This window comes from Galeopterus variegatus, unplaced genomic scaffold (genome assembly GCF_000696425.1).
Source record: "Galeopterus variegatus unplaced genomic scaffold, G_variegatus-3.0.2 Scaffold101, whole genome shotgun sequence".
Lineage (NCBI taxonomy): Eukaryota > Metazoa > Chordata > Mammalia > Dermoptera > Cynocephalidae > Galeopterus > Galeopterus variegatus.
The window spans coordinates 645909-651923 of record NW_007726212.1 but is presented as its reverse complement, the minus strand read 5'-3'; the positions used below and the strand labels follow the sequence as shown (position 1 = coordinate 651923).

General features: G+C 39.1%; 1 protein-coding gene and 1 non-coding gene across 8 annotated transcripts in view; one reads left to right on the top strand and one right to left on the bottom strand.

The window, feature by feature from the left end:
* Window positions 1-6015, top strand: part of NUMB (numb homolog (Drosophila)) — a 186539-nt gene that overhangs the window by 107712 nt on the left and 72812 nt on the right. The gene's annotated exons all lie outside the window — the stretch shown is intronic.
* On the bottom strand, window positions 2217-2290 carry TRNAI-GAU. Its single transcript has one exon. It is a non-coding gene; the product is annotated as a tRNA-Ile (tRNA).

The window sequence follows — 6015 nt, the reverse complement described above, 5'->3', positions numbered from 1 at the left end:
TCTGCATGTGGGATCCGAACCCTCGGGCGGGAGCGCCGCCGCGCTTCCCAAGCGGCGCACTATCCAGTGCGCCACCGGGCCGGCCCCGTGTTTTAATAGTTTTAAGTTGATCTGCTGTGGGGAGAGTCACACCAGGATCATCTGTTCTGCCATCTTGGTGATGTCACTCTCCCATTTTCTATTCTTATCTTATTTTAAACTGACATTTGATTTGCTTATTGATTTTTAGAAATTCTTTAAATATTTACACTAACATTTTGTTTATATACATAGCATATAAATTCTCCCAGTGTGTGGCTTGGTTTTCATTCTCAGGTGGATGATTTTTCACAAACATTTACAAATTAGAAATTATTTTGTTAGACTAGTATCATGTTCGGGGTATATAAAATATAGCTCCCAGAATCCTTAAATCATAGTTTAAAAAAAATGACACTTTTACAGTCTCCCTGAGTAATCCATTCCAATGTAAATAACCACCATAGAAAAATAATCTTGTATTATTATAGAGTTACTAACCAATAGCTCTTATTAAATCTTTTTTAATATATATATTAAAATAATCCAGTTTTGGAACTATAAGACTGACTACATAGGCCACATTGAAATTCTGCCATTGTTAGAAATTATACTTTTCGTGCCATTAATTTTTGGTCTATTTTAGTTTTGTTAAGTTTTTCCAACAGATAAGTTCATTTCTAGCTTGTAGCTTGCCATATGAGACAATTATTGATTTTATTCTCTATTAGAGAATTCTTTGTTTGTTTAGAGGCATGTAAGGTACACCTTACGTGACTGAATTGCCATGGAATATTCTTATAGGAGTTCTGATCTCCTTAGTTGGTGAGTATAATGAGTCAGATAATACTTTGTTTACCAGTTGCGTCTTTTTTTTTTTTTCAGAGAATTCATTTAGAAAGCTTTGTTTTATTTGGAGTTTCGTTTTGCCATTCTTTGTGTGTGATGTTTCATAGGGAACACTTAGGAACTGATCCTGCAATTAGTTTGTCTCTTCCCTTTGATGTGGGCTTGTTTTGATCAGGGACAGTTATAATCTATAAACTTCCACATGAAACTCCTACTATACTACTGTTCACACTGTGGATGCTTAATATTTATTATTTCTTCTTGTTCTTATTTTGTTCTTTCCTGGGTACAGCCAATTACTGTGTGTGGTATGTGGGTGTGTGTATGGGTGTGTGCATGTAAGCCTCCATACACACATATTCTTGGCAGTGTTCAAGAAATTTATTTATCTTGTCAAACATAAGGTTAATTACCATGAAAAATAAAACAATTCAGCTGATCTTTTCATTAATATTGCAGATAAGACTTTCTACTTGAAACATTTGTGAGTAAGGTGAAAGTGAAACAACAAAGATGTGTATCAAAATTTCATCCATACTTGTGTTCAAAAACCGTTGTAGATCCTAATGTCTAATTTATGAGTTTTGGCATTCAGGAGCCTCTACAACTTGAACCCAACCTGGAAGACCTATAACCAAGCCCTTCAAATTCAAAAGTATAAAAGTAAAGACAAATATCTTTAATTCCAGCATATGTAGTGGAATCTAATCCACCCTTTTCCCATTTAAATAGTTTAAATATGATTTCAATAGATATCAGTGAATAGTGCATCTCTAAAGGTGCTGTAGAAACAAGATTCAGGAGCACTTCTACTTGATTTTCATAGGATTATGTCAGCATATGTAGTGGAATCTAATCCACCCTTTTCCCATTTAAATAGTTTAAATATGATTTCAGTAGATATCAGTGAATAGTGCATCTCTAAAGGTGCTGTAGAAACAAGATTCAGGAGCACTTCTACTTGATTTTCATAGGATTATGTGGGGGGGAAGTATTGGGAGATAAGGTGAAAACTTTAAAGTGGTAACAGTAAATCCTAAGGTTCATCTCTGATACTTCTCCATAATCCTTCCATACCCAGTCCATCAATTGGTGCTATTTGATGGGAGTATCAATGTCTGTCTGAGAGGAAAAGTCAAAGTCTTTGGCCTACAAGGCTGTTTATGACCTTGTCTTCTATAACTTCTCTGCTCTCATCTCTACTACTCTCATCTTTGTTTTGGACACACTAACCTCCTTTTTGTCCCTCAAACACTCTACGCAAGCTGCCTCCTCAGAGCTTTACATTGATTATTTTCTTTTCCTGGGATTCTAAACTCCTCCTTTTTTTTCTTTTCCTTCTTGGCAGCTGGCCGGTACAGGAATCGAACCCTGGACCTTGGTGTTATCAGCACCCTGCTCTAACCAACTGAGCTAACCAGCCAGCCCCAATCTATGTTTCTGTTGATGCTATGGCCTCTACCAGAAAGATCTTTTCTCTCCTATCGCCCACTGTGTGTGGCTAATTTTTGTTCTTCCTTTAAAACTTAATCAGGCAATATCTCCTATAGGAAATGTATACTGAACCTAGACTGTGCTTCCAGAGCACATTGCATATAGTGCTATTACTGCATTCACCGTATTATATAGAAATTAACCTTTTATGAGGGAAGAGAGCCATCTAAAGGCAAGGAAGTTGTCTTGTTAATTTCTGTATCCACTAGCATTAACAATAGGGCCCACCACCTACTAAGTTCTCAAACAATTTTTATGGAACCAAACAAATTGGGATGGAGAGGAGGAGGACTTCAGGGATGGGAGATATGAGGTGATGGTTTTTTGTTTTTTTTGTTTTTTTGTTTTTTGTCTTTTGTCTTTTTTTCCGTGTCCGGCAACGGATCGCAACCCTCAGTGTTGCCCCCATACCGGACCGGGGACCGGCAACGGGATCGCAACCCTCGGTGTTGCTCCCGCCCCTCGCTCAGCCAGTGAGCGGGAACCGGTCTGTATGTGGGATCCGAACCCTCGGGCGGGAGCGCCGCCGCGCTTCCCAAGCGGCGCACTATCCAGTGCGCTACCGGGCCGGCCCAGGGTGATGGTTTAAGTTTAATAATGTGTTTGAGGCAACATCAGTCCACCCAAACAGAGAAATTTGAGTAATAGAGCAAGACCTAAAAATACAAGTAGGAAAATCATTATACTTAGGGTGACAGTTTGTGTTGATTATTTCATCAACAATGATCCTGTATATAAGAGAACACAGATTAATGACTGATATTTGGGTAATACCCTCAGTGGGTGGGAGAGAGTAGAGGAGGTTCTCAAAAGAATCAAAAGAAACAGATGTGAAGAAGATAACCCAGAGGAGTAGAGTATTAGGTGGCAGGGGCGGGGGATGTCCAGGGAGGAAAGAAGTGTACAAAGGTGATCTGGAGTCATGCTGTCAAATTTTGCAGAGCAGTTAAGGAGAATTAGAATGGTAAAAAGATTTTCTGAATTTGGCAATTAAGTTGTATCAGTGACCTTTGAAAATTCTAGTAGAATATTTCTTTTTTATTATTATTTAATTTAGTTTGTAGGACAGAATAAGTTTGTTCTCAATTTTTATACTTACAAAAATATATTCTTTACCTGTGTTCAACCAGGACTTTCCCAAGAAGTATGATTTTCTTTACTGGGGAGTAAAGTTCAACTTTGTTGACGACCAGTATTAAATGTTACTTGGAATTAACATGTTTTCTATTTTTTTCTTGTCATCTATTTGTTTTTTCTTTGTAAGCAAACTTATTACATATATTGATTACTTGAAAACAAAATGTTTGATTTCTCTCTTGATGTGTTAATTATCTTAATAGCTAGATTATTTTACAGACCAGTGGTAGTTATTCATTAAGAAGTAGCAAACAAGAGAGTTATTATAGTTATATATTTTCACTTTGCCAGATACGTTTTAAAACTATTATGATTATATCACTAATTTTCAGAAATGTTGGAGCTATGAAACCCTTTCCTTAAACTTTTATATGGAACCCCAACATGCAAATCAGATAAAGCAGAGTTTGTTTGAATTCGTGACAAGGATGTGAAACCCCTCTTGAGAGTTGTAGCCAGTCTTCCAACCTCCTTCTCTCTCCTTTCAAACAACCAGTGGCCCCTGTGACTTTTCCATGGAAGTCTTAGGGCTAATTGAAGCATAGTTGGAGAATCAATGAGTTGTAATACTTTTTGCAAAAATGCTGATAGCAAACCATCTGAATTCTGAAAGTGACAAGATATTTAGACCCGAAATTGGTTGACACTTTCTGTCTATTCTCTTGTTGGGCAACAGAATGATACAACGATAAACAGCTGCTCAGAGCGCAGATAAACTTGTACTAGACTACTTAGAGGTTGGGTGTCCTCCTTAAGGGAAGTTGTCAAAGAGGTTCCTTCATCAGTGGGAGTTTGGACTACTATAACATCTGCAGTCTCTTCCAACACTGATGATTCTCTGGTCTTGTATGTCTAGACTTATCCTACCTAGTAAATATCCTCTACTATGATGTGGGTCTATTTTATCTTTCATTTCTTCTAATTTCTAATATGCTATGCATGACAGCCACTGTTATGATGCAGGAATACTATTTAAACAAATAAGATACAGTCTACTAAGGAAATAGAAAATTGCTATAACGTTTGATGAGTACAATAATAGAAGTAAACAGAGGTTGTTAATGGGATCATATGAAGAGGAAGGACCTAACTAAAGTCAGGTAGGGGCTTGCCATAAAAAAAAAAAAATGCTAGCTTTCTTGAAGAGATAAACTCTTGAGCTGGGGATCCTTTAAGTATGAGTAGACTTTAACCAGAGGCGAACAGGGAAAGGGCTTTCTTTCTAGGCAGAGGGTGGAACATATCCAGAAGCTCTGAAAGAGGACATGCCTGGTTTGAAGACCTGTAAGTAGTTTTGGTGTAGCATGTGAATGGTGACTGGTGAGAGATGACAGATGAAAAAGGACTGTTTGCCATGATAAGCAATTTGGACTTACAAGTGATGTAAAGCAGTTGAAGGGATTTTTTTTTTTTTTTTTGGTCTTTTTTCGTGACCGGCAACGGGATCGCAACCCTCGGTGTCGCGCCTGCACCGCGCTCAATCAGTGAGCGGACCAGTCTCTATATGGGATCCGAACCTTCGGCGGGAGCATGCACTCTACCGAGTGCGCCACCGGGCTGGCCCAGTTGAAGGGATTTTAAGCAGTGTAGTTGCATTGTCAGACTTGAAAAGCACTAGAAGTGTTTTAGAAAGCACTCTGGGAGTGGAAGAGCAGATTGGAATGCAGCTCTATTGGAGGCAAATAGACCAAGTAATAAGCTTTTGCAATAATTCATACAAAAATGACTCAGGATAGTAGGACTGGTATGGGGGTGTGGGGTCGGGGGTGGGATAGATTCAAGGGATACTAAGGAGATAAAAATCAGTAGAGTTATAGGCTAGAGAAAGGGTGAATGCAGGGATGATCTTCAGGTGTCTGGCTTGGCCAAGTGGATAGGTGGATAGTTGTCTATGCTAAGAGAAAGAAATTAAGAAGAAAGGAATCATATAGGTGTTTTGCCTCAAGATACTCATAGTGCCAAGTTGAGCAAAGATATAGGTGGCTTTTATTTTCTTCTATTTGTATTTATGTGTATTTTAAAAATACGATATGAAAGAGTATTACAGGTTGTGTTTTCAAGGAAGTTTATGGAATTCTTTTTAGAAGTCTATTAGATTAAGGTAGACTCTCATTTAGGTAGTTTAGGAATGAGTGATCTGCTTAAATTCATTTTTAGAAAATCCAGAGATTTCTTACACTGCCACTCCTCTGTTAGAAATTTTACCTTTTTTTTTTTTTTTTGTCTTTTGTCTTTTTCCGTGTCCGGCAACGGATCGCAACCCTCAGTGTTGCCCCCATACCAGACCGGGGACCGGCAACGGGATCGCAACCCTCGGTGTTGCTCCCGCGCCTCGCTCAGCCAGTGAGCGGGAACCGGTCTGTATGTGGGATCCGAACCCTCGGGCGGGAGCACCGCCGCGCTTCCCAAGCGGTGCACTATCCAGTGCGCCACCGGGCCAGCCCAGAAATTTTACCTTTTAAGATGTGTGGTAAAGGGCCGGCCCGGTGACGCACTGCTACAGTGCGCCGCTTGGGA